The 18945-nt window shown below is 43.4% G+C and overlaps 1 long non-coding RNA gene across 1 annotated transcript; it reads right to left on the bottom strand.

The window, feature by feature from the left end:
* Positions 1 to 5451: 5451 nt before the first annotated feature.
* On the bottom strand, positions 5452 to 17756 carry LOC122765434. The gene is made up of 3 exons (XR_006359972.1): positions 17637 to 17756; positions 17307 to 17472; positions 5452 to 6248 (listed from the first exon to the last, which is right to left on the bottom strand). It is a non-coding gene; the product is annotated as an uncharacterized LOC122765434 (long non-coding RNA).
* Positions 17757 to 18945: the final 1189 nt, after the last annotated feature.

Genomic DNA, 18945 nt, shown 5'->3' with positions numbered 1-18945 from the left:
ACGGTGTTGGTAAAAGTAACTGCTGCATTTCTTACGTCGGTGAATAAAAAGAAGCTTAAATCATAGAAAATATAAAACAAATCTTCCCAATCTTGAAACATTAGACTTTGCATTGGAGTTGAAGTCACATGTGACTGGTGGTTCACCGTCTGCCCTCCTCACCTTCACTTCCTGCCACTTCATTTTACTGTCAAACGACTGCCCTGTTTTTCCTCAACGCTCTTCTCTATATAATCCTTTTGTGACAGTGAAGCTTATTTATCGCTTTAATTATTTGCATTTTAGTGACATATAGCTCATGAGAGGTCAGAGCACACACACACACACACACACACACACATAACAGGTGCGAATAAAATTAACAATGGCTCCACAGGCACAAGAATAATTCAAAGCAACAGTCAGCTCTGGAAAAACCAAAGGGAATAGAAACCTGGTCAGAAAATGACCAATTATTTTTTGTTTAAATGTGAAAACATTAATAATAACAATTTATTATCTGTTCTGTTTCATTGCAATATATTTTTATGTGTACACCTGTAATGTTGCGGGTTTTGTGGAACAAAGAGCCATCGTTGATGCGACTAACTTATTTTTTTCACAATTGTATAGACAGAAAAGTGAAAGTGTACACAAGTCTGAATCCCAACTGCTAAATTCTAAGGGACATTTGCTTTGGTATCACTTAAATATCATTCTAAATCACAGTTCTAAACACCAGAACAAAAAATGCTACAGCCTGATTATCAATTATACTGACTCAGGAGGCCTCAAGTGACTTAGACTTAAGACTGTAGTGATTCTCTTTCTACTTACATTAGTGAAATTACTGAGTTTAGCTACACCGTAGTGTAAGTTTATATTGCATATACGTACATGTAGTACTGTAAATTTCAGTACCACTTACTTCGCCGAAACAAGAAAAAGGAAACTTTAAATATACAAAATGTCCTCCTGAATTCAAAACAAATAATGTTTATTCGACCATCAGACATAAGCATTGAATTGCTGTGTGTAATGTTTTGTTGGAAGAAATCAGTTTTATGAAGAGCTAGAACACAGTGTTATATTTTGAAGGCTTTTTGTAGGAGCGGATTGAAAGCGCAGTATGTAATTTTCTGTCGCTAGAGGTTTCACTATCAAAACAATAACAAAAGATTTTGTTTTTAATGTCACAAAGCGGCGTGGGAACATGGGAATTGTTGTCCTGTTTGGTTTCCATGTGCATGCACAAGTTTTAGAAGGGACCAATAGGTAATAGCTTTTCCCAAACATTCCATAAACTGTTTTTCACCACTTTAAGTGTGAAATATTTAACATTTCTGCTTTAAAATATGTAAAAAGTAGATTTATATAAAATATTTTGTTACTTACATTAGCCAAAAACTCCACAAAGTCAAGGCTCTTTCTTACAAAATGTTCACTGAAAAGGTTATTTCAAATAAAAAATAGAGAATGTTTCAAATACTTGGGCTACAAATAAAAGCACGGTCAAAAATTGACATTGTCTTTGAGTTCCATAGCTTCAGTTAAAAACTTGGAACAAACACAGGAAACATGACACACCATCCAACCAATCAGGAGCCAGTGCTGGCTGCAGTCATTGTCAAGCTACAATACAGCTATGGAACTGCTTATCCTTAAGTCAAAAGAGTAGAACATGTATTTATAACTGTTAATAAACGCTATTAAAAATGTAATGCGAAAGCAAACAAATTTAACAGCAACAGTTAATTCTCTCTTTGCAGTTTTGCACCTGCGTGCAAGTGGTGGAAGCAGTGTTGTGCTTGGTTTTCAAACATTTCTGGATCCGCGGTCAAATATTCGCTGCCTCTTGCCTCCAAATGTCATATTTAATTAAAAAAAAAGTCACAGAGCAGACGAGTCAAAGTGGAGCCACAAAATCCTCCACTCCTGTCCAAGTTTGACGTCCACAAACCTGTTTTTTATCTTGAGTTTGTCTTTTATTGCTTTTATGGATATTGGTTGTTGTTATCTATCTGCTGTAGCTTTCAACCACAACCAGAGAACGAAACACTCCCGGAGCTTCAGTGTCGTACAAGTGCAAACAAATTGATAGCAGGTGTGTGTTTGTGGCTAAGCCGCTGCAGAGTCAACACGACGGCGGCAGCAGCAGCAGCAGCAGCAGTGAGCGTGTTTGTTTCTACGTTCCAGGCAAAGCGAGCGTCCAAGCCACGAGAGACGGAGACGGGCAATAAAGAAATATATAATCAAAAGTGCGTGAGGATCCCACAGCTGCAGACGCTGTTCATACTCGCAAGTATGCATGACACACTTCCCCCCTGACACATTACACACGCGCTGTCGCTCTCCACCGCTTTGCTGCAGCACATTATGAGCTGTGAGGGAGGCACACACCCGCACAACCAAGTGCATCATGGGTCCGCGTTCACAGACACGACATATTGCAGCAGTCATTCGCCAAAAAATGTGGATGTAAGAGTCACGGGCCGCGCTCTCGTCTCATGCCGTGATTGGATTTGACACCTTTAGGGATGCTGTTACAAGAGAGCCCGTGTGCACAGAGTTCATTTAACGCCTCAAACACAAAAGGGAAAAAAACGGAACAAACGTGAAACAAGGAATCTGTCAAAGAAATGAAAATACACAGACGAAGATGAGGCCACCAGATCTGCGGCGCAGCGGTTAGCATCCACCCAGATACTGGGGTGACTCTGGGTTCAACCCAGAGCCGAGTCATTGAATTAAGAAATCGGGACCACATGTTTTTCCTGCTTTAAAAGAATTTGACTGTGGAGGAGCTGCTGTGATGGAATGACGTCCAGTCTGAAGGTAAAGAGCAAGGAAAGCGAGGAAAGAGTACACCTGATGGAGCATTTTTACCGAGGCAGGACAGATCCTGTGCTGGCATGACGACGTGTGTGTCTCTCTCGCTTCAATTGTGGTATAATTAAGCCATTTCGAGTCTTGTCCTCTGTCTTGTGTCCTCCTGTGTCACACCAACTGTCCTCTTGTCACAACATCCATGAACCTCCTCCGTGGTCTTCTACTTTTCCTCCTACCCGGCAGCTCCATCTTCAACATCCTTTGTCCAACATTCCATCCATCTTCTACCGCTTTATCCTCCACATGAGGGTCGTAGGGGGGGAAGTTGGACCCTGGACACATGAGATTATTGACACCTATGGTCGATTGAGTGTCCAATAATCCCCATATTGCATGTTTTTGGGCATGCAGAAAGGCCCTTGTTCTGACCGGGTCGCAAAACCCGGGTCCTCTTGCCGCAAAGGCTGCTAACCACTACTCCAACCGTGTGGCCTAAATAGGAACACAAAATACAAAATGATGTTCTATTGAAAGAGAGCTGAAACTAGCAGTTATAGACCATTATAAGTGAGAAGTAGAGGCAAACTGTTGGTTTAATTATCCTTCTCATAACATGATATGCATGTGTTGGCTGTTTTTTTTGTAGACACATGGTATAAGTATTTTCTAAGGATTTTTTTAATTTCAAAATGATTGGACATTTATACTAACTTATTAAGCGGTCTTATATGTTGAATCCTGACATTTAACATGAGCCCCTGAGCCTGAGTGTGCAGTGAGTGCGAGGCTTCTCACCCAGGTATGACCTTCCCACACAGAGACTGGGTCGCTTTGGAAAAACCTGACCCGCGCACATGCAGACGCCACTGGACTGTAAATACTCAAACAAGGGAAAATTGCCACTGCGCTTTTATCAAGTGGAAAAATCAACCTGCTTGTTTTGGTTTGCACTCCACCTCATCAGTGTTCTACTCCACTTGTTTCTTCTTCTTTCTTTTTTTTAAACTCCCCCTGAAGATGACGGGCTCGTCTTTTCTAAAGAAAACAGATGAAATGAGAATGATGGGTTTAATGTTCTGTGGCCGAGCAGCAGCTGCTCATTAAAAGTGACGCTAAATGAATAATTTCTTCTTCTTTTTTTTTACCGCCTTCACGCATCCATGAACGTGACGATAACGTCGGTAGCGAGAACGATGATGGACAGAAATGTTCCGGGAAATTAGCGAAGGCTTTTCGGTGACGTAGGTGCAGCGGCGATAATCTTCCCTGCAGAAACACTCCTGACTCCTGTCATATCCGCAGCCGCACTGATCCACAGCTCCTGAGGGTTTCCTTAAGATAACACTGCGAAGTTCGGGTTAATTAGGGGTAGGAAACGGTACACTGGGCTTCTCCTCGCATCCACATGTTGGTTCAGGAAGAGAGTTGGGCTCTGACACGGGCCAGCTGTTCTCCCGCCAAAGCAGCCCCAACCGGCCCTGACCCCAGCATGCATCTCATTCAAGCTTTCACGCTCGTGTGAAATCGTCTCCGCAACGACGACTGTGCATGAGAGGGCCCGTCACACTCGTCCTATCTGAGTGCGAGTGAAGATTCAAATCCAAGTGTCGCGCTCTGTGAGAGTGTGCAGCTTGTCAGTCAAGCGTAGAGTTATGAAGAAGGGAAAGGACAAAAGCAGGTTTTTTCTGGACGAATGTCTCCGTCTCTGGCGTCTGACACACAGGAGGAGAGACATGTGGAAATGTGATTTACGCATTTTGAGATTCTTAATGACGCTTTCGCCTGGTTAGTGAGGTGTTTGTCCATCCGTGACACGAAATATAACTTGTGATGTCGTCAAAATCTATCAAACTGACATAAAAGCTAATGTTAAATCGGCAACATTTGAAATTTTAGAATTTAAATTCATCCCATTGCACATATTTGTTTTCAACTATAAAATTAGCCGTGAAAACATGTATTCCCATTTCTAAAGACATAAAAATGGAAAATTGGGTTCACTCCAAATAATAAAAAACACATATAAAGGTAAAAAGTTCACTAGTTAATGTTGCCAAGTTTTACACACTACCTTTTAATATATCTTTTAATTTAGAAATGAGTGTAAAAACTCAACGTAGACAAGTGGATATCAAGTTTCAGTTTTGCAGAACAGAAAAAGTCTTTTGGACAGAGCTAGTATGTTAATGAGTTTCCTTTCCTGTGGTTCTTTATTATAAAAAAGTAAAGATATGTTCTCACTCTTCCTGAAGTCAGCGTTTTTTACGATGTGGCCTTTGGAGAGGCTCGGGGCTTTTGGGAAGGACCTGTCTTCAGTCCAAACTCTCCCCGAGAATCCATGACACAGACTTTTAACGTCTTTCATCTGCTTTTATTAAAAAACTCCTCGAAAGTCGTGTTGTTCGTATAAAAAAAAGGCGCCGTCTTGTTTTCGCTTCATATTCCGAGATATCGTTCGTTGGTTTGTTCTCGAGCAAAGAAGGAAAAGAAACCTTTATCTTGGAAGATTCCTCTGGCTGGAAACTGGCGTTTGAGGTGGACACGTGAGTGATTTCTCCGCACTGGTTGCCCAGTATCAAAATGTTGAATGTACCACAACAGGCGCACATGAGCGCTTCAGACTTTTGGATCAGTGTAGCCCAGTCAGTGTCTTTCCAAAGTTAATAATTTCTTTGCTTTGAGGGGGTTTTGCCTTCCTTTTTTCTTGAAAAGGCAACGATAATTACCAGCATGAATGAACATGACCACCACCATTTATTTCCATTGCACAGCCATTATTTAGTCTATAAAATCTGCCAATGGCAATAAAAAATCGAGACAATCTCTTCCATGGTAGAACTTACACTCCTCTTATTGAGAGGAAACTGTGTGCCAGAAAACAGTCTTAAAACATCACATTTTTATTCATCTTTTTTTCCATTCCAGATAAATTTGTTTGAGGAGTCAAGAGGCAAATATGCAGTCACACACCCTGCACGCTGGATATGTTGTAAATTCTCCAAACAGCAATCGTCCACTGCCTTGTAAATCTGTCCGACATAGCAGGGATTCTTTTAGTGCAGCAGGAGTTCTGCGTTTATGGGATGTTGCTGTATATTTTCGTTAAGGTTTTGGCCTTTTCTTTGGTTGTTGTCTCTGGAGATTAGAGTCTGACCACGTGAAAATGAGTCGAGGTAAATAAAACAAGCATAGCTGCTTGTGCTGTGGCTGTGGAACCTCTCTTGATTGTCTCTGTCCCTCAGCGGGTAGGTATTATGAGTCTGGAGGTATCACTCAGACAGACTTTTATTTATTCGCATTAAGACAAAGGATGTGGAAGATGGAGCTGCCGGCAGGTGGAAAAGCAGAAGACCACAGAGAAAGGTTCACAGATGGTGTGAAGGAGGGCATGAGGACACAGGAGGACACAAGAGAGGTCAAGATGATCCGCTGTTGCAACCCTAAAAGAAGAAGAAGGATATCATCAGCATTACCGTGTCCAATACATCATTTTAATCGCTCCTCAAACAATTAGCACTTTCTCTGAGGCAAAACCTACCTCTAACTTCCCTGCTTTATGTAGCTGGATGGTTTATGAAGGCCTGAGGTCGTAAACGTAACCACTCATTTACAAGACATACAAAGAAGGGAGCCACAAAACCAAAATAATCATCTGTAAGAATAATTCTCAAAGATCCAGTCTTTCTCTGCTTCAGTTTCCAGTCCCTCAGTTCGTCACGTAGGTAGACAGATAGCTATTTTTAGCATTTGAAATATTTTAAGGGCATTGTCAGAGGAATGTCTGAGAGTCCAGTGAGCGTTGTGTGAGGCGGAGGGAGGCAGACAATCACCGGCCTCCGTACAACAGCGCCATGATGACATGAGCATGCTGTGGCTGAGCCTCTAGTGGGAAGAAGCTGATGATGGAGTCTTTGATGACAGTGTTGTGGCCCACACATGCAAATACACTCACATCTTGGGAGGCCCTTCTTTTACTTAGAGGGATATTTCAGGGTCTTAATGGTGGTCCCACGAGTTACTGACATACCTACACCTGCTTAAGTCTATGATATGTCAAGAATATGTTTGGCACCAAAGTCCATAAATCAAATCAGTGTTTCCAGCTCACATGGACACAAGACAGTGGACTGCTGTCTCTTTTTTTTTGCTATGTTAGTGTCAAATTAAGGATTTTTAAACATGTAAGTCACAAAATAACACACTCAAACCAACTCCCTCGCTGATTTTCTCTATGGACTTTGGTATCCTGACTGTGTCATGGTACTTTCCAAATGCCACCTGATCCGATAACTGTTATCCGTGCATCGACTCTGCTTCTTGACAATGGAAATAACTTATCTGGGAACAAAATGTCGAAAACACTCGCACCCTCCGTCTTCCTGCGGGGCCGCGCTGCACGGCTGAAATGGTGTTAGGCATACTTATAAACTCACAACCCTCCCACACGACCATCTGCTATCACACTGCATGATGGAAAGTATTCATCTCGCAGGCAGCTTCCTCTGCGCCGAGAGATTGTCAGATATCTCGTTGATAATGCGACGCGCAATCTTAATCGGGGAATGCGGTGGAACCACCTCTGCATGCTGTTTCCCAGTCAGCCGAGAAAGTGTGGATAAAATGGGAATTATGATGCTGCTGCGTGCACGATAACGAACCCTCCCCTCATGCCTGTCTGTGATCTGCTGTAAGAGGATCTGTGGGCCTGGGTTTGGCATGGCAGCTGTACAAGGCACCAAGCTTCCAAACAAAGTGTATCTGTTTGCTTTGGATACTGGTGTTGTTACGAACCTCCTGCAAGAGGATAAGATTTCTTTGTAATTAATAGCAGCCTGTTCTGCCTTTTGGCCGGGGAAGTCAGCTGGTTTGCGAAACACAGGGAGACGGAAACTTTTACTTCCTCGCTGGTCGTGGTTAAATTGGATCGTCCTTTGACTGTGAAAACTTAAGTTCAGGGCCTGGCGGTGCAGGCAAGGATTTGCCCTGCTGCAACACACTTGTGTGAGGGTCTGAGTCCCTGCCATCTCACTTAGTGTACCTGTAGAAAAGTCCCAACTATTTTGGACACAAGTCATGAACCTAATTCATCATTTTGCAGTTCCTACAAACAATCTTTCAACAATCATGACAAGGTCTAAGGTTGACGTCTGCAGCTTTAATGCAATGTCACTGGGTTCATTGACTCGTTTTAAGCCTTTCATGAATTGGCAAGAAGAGTACAAGCAGTACATGCAGTGTAATCCCTGAGAAATGCCAGTGTCTAAAGCTATAATCCTGCGAGGCTGCAAGACTCTCGCTTTGCAAATACCAAAAAAAGCTCTCATGAGATATTATTTTTGGTTGTTTCATCTCTGCATCCCTTTATTGCTAACTGCAATGGAGAGACATTAGTGCCATTTAAAGCTTGTAGAAAGAATACACCCCGCAGACAAGGGGGGGGAAAAACTTGTGAATGTATGTATGTGTTGTGAGGACAGAGGTAGATCCCCACCCCGACAGGTTTCCATCAACTCCTGCATGTGATTGTAAGAGACTCGTCTCTGAGGCCGCACTTATGACGTGTCATTAAATCACTGTATTGGGTATTAAGACGTGTCAGTGACGGCTCAGTGAAAGGTTTGTTTTGCGTTGTTTTTCTTTACGCACGAGCACAAGCCGCTGCAGCTCAACTCCTGACGATGATGATGGAGAGGCGAGCAGAAAAATCAGCCCTTAAATGTTGCAGGTGTGGGAGATGTAAAGTTATGGAAGTTATGTGACTTTAAACACAATTCTATCTAAAAAAAAAGTTTTATTTTAATGTTACTATCAGTAACTTTGTTGGCTGAACCTGAAAACATGAATGTGAAAATGACGGTGCCAGATTACTCTTTGACCAGGAGTGATTGAGTAGGTTGGTCTGGATCCCTGGATTTTTAGGCCTAGTCCACGTGTAGTGGGGTATTTTTGAAAACTGAGGTTTTCCTCCTCAATTTCCCCCCAAAAAAATCCTCTCCCCATATGCTTATTTCTCAAAAGCATCTTTGAAAAAACAAAAATCCACTGTAAAGACACACACAGGGAGAGAGAGACATGCACAGGGAGAGAGTGGCACACACACAGAGAGAGAGAGACACACACACAAAAACACATGCAGAGAGACACACACACACAGGGAGAGAGGAGAGAGAGACATGCACAAAAACACACAGAGAGACACACACAAAAACACATGCAGAGAGACACACAGGGAGAGAGAGACACACAAAAACACATGCAGAGAGACTCACACAGGGAGAGAGAGACATGCACAAAAAACACACGAGAAAGAGACACACTCAGGAGAGAGACACAGAGAAAGACACAGAGAGAGAGACACAAGAGAGAGAGAGAGACACACACAGAGAGAGACAGAGAGAGAGACACACACAAGGAGAGAGGGACACACACAGAGACACACACAAGAGAGAGAGACACAGGGAGAGAGAGACACACAAGGAGAGAGGGCACACACACAGAGACACACACACAAGGAGAGAGAGACATGCACAGGAGAGAGAGAGACATGCACAGGGAGAGAGGGCACACACAGAGAGAGAGAGAGACACACAAAAACACATGCAGAGAGACACACGCACACAGGGAGAGAGAGACATGCACAAAACACACGCAGAGAGACACACACAAAACACATGCAGAGAGACACACAGGGAGAGAGAGACACACTCAGAGAGACAAGCACACACACAGAGAAAGACACACACACAGAGAGAGAGAGACACACGCACAGAGAGAGAGACACACACAAGGGAGAGAGAGACAGACAGAGAGAGAGACACACACAGGAGAGAGAGACACACAAAAACACATGAGAGACACACACAGGAGAGAGAGAGACACACACAGGAGAGAGAGAGACACACACAGGAGAGAGAGACACACAAGGAGAGAGGGACAGAGACACACACAAGGAGAGAGAGGGAGAGAGAGACACACACAGAGAGAGGAGAGAGGGGCACACACAAGGAGAGAGAGACACACACAGGGAGAGAGAGACACACACAGAGAGAGAGACACACACACACAGGGAGAGAGAGAGAGACACACACAAGGAGAGAGAGAGAGAGAGAGACACACACAGGGAGAGAGAGACACACACAAGGAGAGAGGGGCACACACACAGAGACACACACAAGGAGAGAGAGACACACACAGGGAGAGAGAGACACACACACACACAGGGAGAGGACACACACAAGGCACACACACAGAGACACACACACGGATAGAGACACACTCAGGGAGAGAGAGACACACATAAAGTTTTTTATGTGTAAAAAACTTTTTTGCTAGCGCTAGCAAATGTGTGCATAATGCATAATAAAAAGTCCATATAGCATCACTAACACATGTGCATGTTTGGCTACATCCATTGCTAACAGTAGCACGTTTACATCTAAGTATGATATTTTTTGCAAGAAAGGAAATATTTATTTTATTTTTTTAAATAACTTGTTTAATGGTTCCAAACGTTCTATGCTTTAATTGTTCCGCCTAACGCATTAGTCACCATTTTCGCCTGCAGAACCACCTCTTTTTTTTCTCTTTTTTTTTTTTAAATCATGTTAGCAGCCCAGTGAGTTTCTGTCTGCATAACACAAACACCCTCTAAATCCAAAGAGCCTGACAATGCCCTCATGATACGGTATCACTTGTCCTGCACAGAGACGTGGCTCTGGCTCGAACCCACAGGTTGCCAAACATGAGAACAAGAGCTTCAGTCCGGCTGGTTTTTTTGGACGCTGCCCCCACTGCACATATCCGATACTTGACAGATTTGTACGAGGACAATGTTTGTTTATTTGTTTTCGCTTGTGTTCAGTTGGTGTACAATCTCAGAATGCAGAACTAGCAAGCTCAGCATGTCTGATAAAAATCTGCAGCGCTCGTGGAAAAAAAATGTGTGTTTTTTTTTTTTCTCTCTCGCTCTCTTCCTCTGTCTCTTATCATGCTGGTCTCCTTGGCTGCTCACGTTGCTGCCATGATATGTAAGATCCCCAAGGACACCGATGAAAGCAGGATTCCTTGAACTCGAGACGACTATACCTGCGTGCTGTGCCAGCATCGTAAAACAAACTCCTGCATTGTCCTCCCGCTGCAGAGTCGCCACATATCTACACATTATTATACACGGGGCATAATTGTTGAACAATTTTCCTCTGGGGGTGGTGAACCACGGTGTTTACCCAAGCCCATGATCAGGTTTCTAACTTGGAACATTAAAAATCAAGGAAAAAATCTTTTAAAAGATTCTTTTACCATGAAAGTGAATAGTTTTTTATGGGAAACGTGTATTTTCTCCTCCAAGTGAGTACAAAAAAGGTCTTGTTTGTGAGTTGAATTGCGCGTGTAGTCATGTGAAAAGTGAAAAGTTGATGCATGGTGAATGTTGACGAGTATATCCCACGGCAGTTCGATCAGCATTCTTCTCCTTTCAGTGGAACTGTGGAATATGTTCTCCTCATAATAGCGCACTATCATCAAACAACATTAAATTAGGGGTGTTGCTTTATGAGCGTTCATGCCTGACATATTTACTATGTGATTGAAGGTTGCAGTGAGTCGTGCGATTGTTCCCTTGTCAGCAGATATCTGACAGAAGTGATTCAGCCATTTTGCAGCAAATTGCTCGAGACAGGAACCAACGTGATCCACCTGCACACGCAGTGTTGTGAAGACACAGTGCAGGGTTGTTCATGACTTATTATTCAAACAACCATCGAGGTTTTAAGGAAATGTAGAACATGAAGGAAGGGGATACATAAACATGCCCACGCGGGCTTTATACAAGACACCGTTATTTAAACATACAGATCAGCAACAAATGTAGAACATAAATCACAGGCAACGCTCCAAAAAATAAACCTTCCTGACATTTTGTTTTTCCAGCCTTTACAAACAAAAGTCACCAACTTGTATACATTCAACTTAAACATCCATCCCATTCAGTTGTTTTTGGATCACCATAGTGACGACAGCAGCTGTTTTCTTCATGAAGAAGAAAAGTGAGTGACTAAGGACCGCTAACTTATTGAGAAACTCAATTCATTTAGCCATTTATTTGATGCTGAGTATAGTTTATACTCATTACTCAATCTGAATAATGTAAATGACTGTATTTTACGATGAAGACGTGTTAGGATTAGTTATGGTTAAAGTCAGAGTGCAGTTAAGTGTGCAGGACATGAACGTAGGTCAATGAAATGTCCTCTGGAAACCAGTCTGTCCTAAAACCAGGACGTTAATGAGAGGAAGCACTTCTCTGGCAGTTGTCGTGTGGACACGCTGACACACACATGATCTATGACAAACACAACGGAGACCAGATGAAGTTATTTTAGCCTCTCCGAGTCACAGTGACCCCGAAAAACACCAGCAGGACTTATTCTGGGAAAGACCCTCTCACACAAACCTAACCATCACTCACTGCATCGCGCACGGACGCCAGCGGAGGACAGCACGACCGCAGATTGAGAGAGCGCGGGCCCACAACAAGGGCTGAGGCCACAGAGCCGTAAATCACAACGATTCCTCGGAGAGCCTCCTCCTGCCAAGGTCATCCATATTTTTCGGGAGATTGTCTGCATAACACTGAAGACTAGAAGGAGCCACTAATTCGGAGAAAACATTTTCGGGTGAATGATGGCTGTATAATGAGGCCGCCAAATTGCTTTTTTCCAAGAAGTGTTTTGCGAGTTTTCTACTTAGAGCTTTTGCAGGTGCTGTCGTGTGGTCACAGTGTCCCATGTCTTTGAATGGACTTCCTCCTAAGTGAGTCACCTTCATAAAAGGAAGGCTCCGCACCACGTTTTTCACCTAGTTTCCAAAATGTGTGTCCTCTCGTGTCTTAAAATAAGTGCGTGTAGCAAACAAGATTACTGCAGCTCAACCGCAATCATGGTCACATGGTCTCGCTTTATAGCCTGCGCTTAGTGAGACATTTTTGTGATATTTAACCCTAACCCTATCCAGTGCAATTACTGTGACTTGAATCAGACCCAATTCCGAGAATGATATAATAATAGATCATATCGGGTCGTCCCTCCCAATAAATCAGTGACTGAGCACAGCTTGATAAATGCTGCAAACTGCACTAAAATGGGATTATTTTATCCAAAAGTTCATGTATCCACGTTTCATTGAATCAATGTTGTATCGTTTGAAAAAAAAGAAAGAAAATGAGCCAAAGATATCAGCCAAAAAATATCCTTATCTTCAGCTGCTCTGATTTCTAAAGATTAAAGAAGAAGAAATCCATAAGAGTTGACTTTCCCATTCAATGTTGTGTCTATGTCGGTGAGTTATTGCAAAAACAGGCATCTGCTCGCCACGTGTCGCACTTTTCACAGGTAGATTTCCGACCCGCTGAAGCATCGTATCAATCCTGATCTGTCTCCCTCTGAGAGGAACAGCACCTGACACGGTTTGTCCTCACTCTCTTTGCCAGCACATTTTACGCTGCAGGTTCCAATGAATCACAGGGGGAGGGGAGGGGAGGGCACTTTCTTTCTGAACAGAATCAGCGAGCCACAGAGACACCAAAGCTTTCCCAACATCTGGATCCAATGATCCACCTTTGTCCGAGCCACAGTTGCCAGGGCCACACAGATGTGCTGACAGGGTTTTAGCCAATCTGCCATCTCACGTACTGCTTCCTATAATCCATCACCAGACCCTGCAGACGCCTCCACTTCTCTCTGCCTCTCTCCTCCTCTTACCTAGTCCCTCATAATTTGAGGTTGAAGTTTCCCAAACATGCACCACTCACGGTGATGTGTAATCCCGCGTTGGTGGCTGCGTTTGCTGTGTCATGGAAATAAAAGTGTACTCTCATCTTAACAAGTTTGTGAATCACAGCGACCGCAGGCAGACAGTTTACCGGAAAGAGCTTCCTTCTCTTTTTTTTGCTGTGTTTTCGATCATGCCTGCAGCATGTAAACAACACATGTCGTTGTTGTTGTTGTTGTTGTTGTTGTTTTTCAGACGCTGATGTGGTAGCACTGCATTTCACATCCCACACATGAAATAGAAATCAGGGGGGGGGTTTCTCCTTTGGTTTGTTTTGGTAAAGCTTTCTCCAGTCCTGTATCTAATTACACTCAGCAGCCACTTTATTAGGTACAGATGACACCTCATGATGTAGGAGTGTAGGAGTGGCACCTCTTGACAGATGGTGTTGGTTACCTTGGTTTTAACAAGCAGTTGTTTGGGTTACTGTTATCATTTTGTACCAGTCTGGTCATTCTCCTCTGACCTCTGGCAACAACGAGACATTTTCCTCCCAGAGAAATGCTTCTCCATTAATGTTTTCTCCTTTTTGGACCATTCTCTGTAAACCGTAGAGATGGTTTATTGTGAAAAAATCAGCAAATCCCTCTGAATCAGCCGTTTCTGAATGGTTTCCAACAACCATGCCCTGTTCAAAGTCACTGAAATCACCTTTGTCATTCATTCCATGGCGATTGGCTCATGAGATAGTTAGATAGTTATATAGTTCTAGTGTGGACACCTGAAGGCCACTGGACTTTCAAACATATACTTAATTCCCGGTAGTCAAGTAAACTTGACAATGTTTCACTCCCAGTCAAATAACTGCAACGCACACGTGTTTTTATCTGCTTTGGCGCCGATCGGCTTTAGTGAGGATGCAAGATTTCCAGCACGGCGCTACGGCCCGCATTTATCTTCCAGCTGTTATCATCTCCTAGCTGTTTGGCATCAACAGGGCATTTTCTCCCAGAGAACTGCTTGCTCGGTGGATATTTAGTCTTTCTGTCTTTGGACCATTCTCTGATAGGTTTTAGGTGAAAATCCCAGTTGATCAGGTGAAATCCTGGTCTCTTAAATGACCTTTGTTGTTCATGCTGATTTTTGAGTTTGAGCATGTCGTCTTGACCATGTCTACATACCTAAATGCATTCACACGCCACCACGTCATTGGCTGCTTCGATAATTTGCATTTTCCAGCGGTTAAACAAGCATATACCTCATATTTGTACAATCGTCTAGCGTGGCCGAATTAAGCTTTTCAGGCGCATGCCAGACTCATGAAGTATATGGCTTCCTGTGCAGCAGCGGATCATTCTGCATGGAGTGTTTAAACGAGTGGACAGCTACTCCCATGAAAATGTCACTTTGTTTGACTTAAGCTGCCATTAGACAAGAAAAACAGTCTGCTCACTTTATTAGGCTTTTTCTCAGCAGCTCGCTCTCGAGCGCGAGTCGTGGGAAATGTACAGAAGTCGCCGTTTATGAGCTCCACCTGTTTGTCACACACACACACACATACTGCTCAGTTTATCTACTCGTCCTTGCTATTCAGAAAATCTTACTGTATTCTGGGAAAGAGACATGATCTGTGCGTGTGCGTGTGCGTGCGTGTGTGTGTGTGGGGAGAGAAAGAGAGAGACTTGCTGCCTCAGCACATTTTCAGCGGTTTACTCCGCTTTGTCGCTTACAGTAAGCTCTGAGTGCAGTGTCATATGGCACTCATCAGTCGCACAAAACCATAGTAGAAAGGCAGTCTGCACATTTTAGACTGGACTGAATGTTGTTGTCGTTTCATCGCTCGGTATCTTTGAAAACATGTCACCTACCCCATCTTTAAATCTAAATCTAATTAAGATATTAATTAAGTCGGGACTCGAGAAAAATCTAACCAAATATGATTTATAATTTACGCAAATGAGTCGAGAAATTAAATCCAAATAGCACAGTCTGAATTCCTCTTTGGTGCTGCTGACATATTAGAATCAAAGGTTTTTACTTAAGGGATTTTGGATATCTGTTTTAATTGCTCTATAAGTCAGTAAAATACTGTCAACAACCACAAAAAAAAGGATTTTTCCCCTCTAAATCAGCCTGTGAACCTGCTAGTTTTATTGTGAAAGAGGACTTGAGGCCCTGGTGTACTCGCACATCAGGGTCCCGTAGTATACCAATTCGTGGAGGTACAAGTCTGGACGCAGGGAGTAGGACGCATTCCTACTAAATAAGAAGAGAGCTTGGTAAGCGGGGTTTATACTCCAATACTTATTACTCCAAAAAATACTTGGGGGGGAGGCGAGGAAATATACCAGGGCCTTTCGACATAAAGTGGGAAGCAAAAGGTATTGAAGTGGTTGCAATATACAATTTCATCCCTAAATCATACACACTTAAAGTTATAGATCATCAGATACAATCCTACATGTAAATGTACATAAATAAGTGGTAGGTTTTTTGGGGGGTTTTCATACTAAACTGATTCAGATGTTGGAGGCAGAAAAGCAGCACAGGCTTTGATGGTATCACTTTCAACAGGATTACTCCACTGTCTTTCCTCCATTTCCCCCCGTCTACTCTGTCCTGTAACGCAGCACGTTAGCCCGAGGTGCTGGAGCTGGAGGGAAACGTGACGTCACGTCTCTGTTTCCCATCGATTATATGCTGAGGCGGCGTCTTTCCCCCCTCCGCTTCTTGATCATTCCCTCGGCTCGAACGTTCTCCTTTCTCGTTATTTTCCTCCTAATAAGAAACGAGGGCGGCGAAAGTAGGTCAGGATATGAAAGCCAAGCTGCAGCCAGAAGCACACGGGAACAATGGCAGTGAGGGAAAAGGAGGGAATTACAGATGATAGGGCTAGTCATCTGTCCAACAATATAGTGTATATTAAAGACATTAAAGGTGTCTTTAATTCATCTTTTAATACTCTATTTTACCTTGTTAGTGTATTTTTAATCACCATAGTGACCGAAGAAAACACTACTTCAATTCCTCTGTACTGTATGTCATGTATATAGAGGAAAAACTTAAACTCTACTTGATCTATTGTATTAAAGGTTCTTTATAAAGTACACAACAATTTCTACTTACTAAAGTTTGTTTTATCGATATGTATATATATATATACAGTATATATATACCTATATATGATCCAATGATTTATTTTGCGCAATTATGATGTCTTACAGAATGACCTATTCTTTGGACGACAGCTCGTATTGCCCGAAGGAAGGACAGACAGGCAAAGGCTGGTTGGAGCAGGAGAAGATGAGTGGCTGATAAGATTTGTGTGTCTGTCTCTCTGTCTACTGTATATAGTTTCTCTTTCTTCTCCCCCAAGACTCTACTGAAGCCCCGAGGCCCAGGTTCCAGTGGGTGGTATTCTGTCACGAGCCTCTTGACATGAACAGGTGGGCCATGAAATGCATACATGTCTGTTTCCTCCTCACACGGACAAAAAGAATGGTTCAAAGTTAGGGTTGGAGATCCTGGAAAAAACGGCTGGAGCAGGCTACATTTTGTACTCCCTCCCTCAGACTTCCCTGCGAAGCTCCGCCTCCAGAGCACAGGAACGCGCAAAACGAACGCGGATTCACGAGCGCTGCGCAGCATGGGTAACGTCTGGTACTTTTTTGGAGACTTGTTGTTGTTGAAACATGATGATAAAAAAACAACACAGACTTAAGTTAACCTACCGGTCCATTAGAAGCAGAGTCACCATGGCATCACTTTGCAGCCACTTTCTGGACGTTCAGTCGTCGCCACCGTTCAAACGCAGCACCGAGGTTCACTCTGGTCTTGGATCTTTAAGTCCCATCCCTCGACTCTCAGTTTGAGGAAGATGGAGTCAAGATATGATTCCTGTATGAACAATAACACCAAGAGAGAGTTAAAGAGAACGTTTGGTTGTATTAGATAATTATCAGCAGTGACCCAGTGAACCAGATAGTTGTTCTCAGTGATGAGCATGGCTGCCAGAAGGGCCAAAAGGAAAACAGATTTCAGCGACTTAACAAAAGGCTCACCTATGTCTGCTGAACAACGTTCTTGTCACTCTTTCTTGCCTGGAACTGATGCGTGGAAACTGCTTTCTCCTACTGCAAAGTCCATTGAGAAAATCAGCAATTTTACGCAACAAACGCATTCTTAAGATATTGTCGACTTGAACAGGTGTAGATTTTATTTGGTGAAGTGTTTGTTTAATGGATAAAATGTCCTTCCTCCTGTCCCTGCTGTCAGTCGTGTTGTCAGTTGTCATCTCCCGGGCGGATCCATGCAAACAAAGGCCCTTTGTGAAGTCAGTGTTGATAATTTGTCAATACCTCACTTCCAAAAAAACCTGAACCATCTCTTAAAAGGTCAAATTTGACTCAGCTGCGGCAAAGCCAACAGCATTAACTAGTGACTCAGACGTTACAGAAACACATGAGGGAAAACCAAGCTAAGCTGGATGAGCACAGGTGTAATGGATCAAAGTTGTGTGCCAGCATTACTTCTCCAGAGTGGAACACACCCAACTGCTTCAGTGAAGTGTGTAGCATTACAGCCTGAGCCGCTAATGTTGCTAAAGGGATCAACACTCGCTAATGTGGCTAAAACCCTCCCACTGATCTGACATGGAAACCTCAGCATGTATTTAGTTCCTGTTTAAGTGGTGCTAAGGAAATCCCCTAAACGTGCATGTGTATGCAGACCAGCCAACATCCACCATCTGTGCATCACATGACCCTCACACACTGACAGACCCGGGCCCAAACTACACAGGAAACCCGACCGTGACGGGCCTAACGGCAGGTTTATGAACCCTACAATGACTTTGACCACAGTTCCTCTGTCTCCCATCTGGAGGAAACAAAACAAGTGTTGACACACTAGCTTCGCCAATATGCATATGGGTCGTAAATCATCATTTTATGAATCATGAATGTGCAGGAGAGTCTCAGGACGATCTCTCAGATGCACGTCTGTTCGTGCTTTGTTGAAAGACAGATGTCTTGGACCGCTTTCAGTCTGAATGGCCTTCTTTCTTCCACTCTTGACAGGTAGGCAACGGGAATGAAAGGGGTGAGTGGGCGACACGGAGCTGACCTTTCCGCCACGCGTGACATCATAGGACACCTGACACGGCAAAAGGGGCAAAGGCAAGTGTGGGGGGAGGGTGATGTCAACAGAGCGTGTCGACAAAGTTTCACAAAGAGGGGAAGGTGGAAAACGGAAGTGAAACTCGATAAAGTGACGGACCTAATGCTTTGGTGCGTGTGGGTTTTCAAAGGTCAGTTTCAGTGCTCGCCCTCTGTTATTGAATCCATGCACTTGGAGGGAGAGTTTGCATCA

The sequence above is a fragment of the Solea senegalensis genome, linkage group LG2 (assembly GCF_019176455.1).
Source record: "Solea senegalensis isolate Sse05_10M linkage group LG2, IFAPA_SoseM_1, whole genome shotgun sequence".
NCBI classification, from domain to species: domain Eukaryota; kingdom Metazoa; phylum Chordata; class Actinopteri; order Pleuronectiformes; family Soleidae; genus Solea; species Solea senegalensis.
The sequence above is the reverse complement of the archived record's forward strand: the minus strand, read 5'-3'. Positions and strand labels throughout refer to the sequence as shown.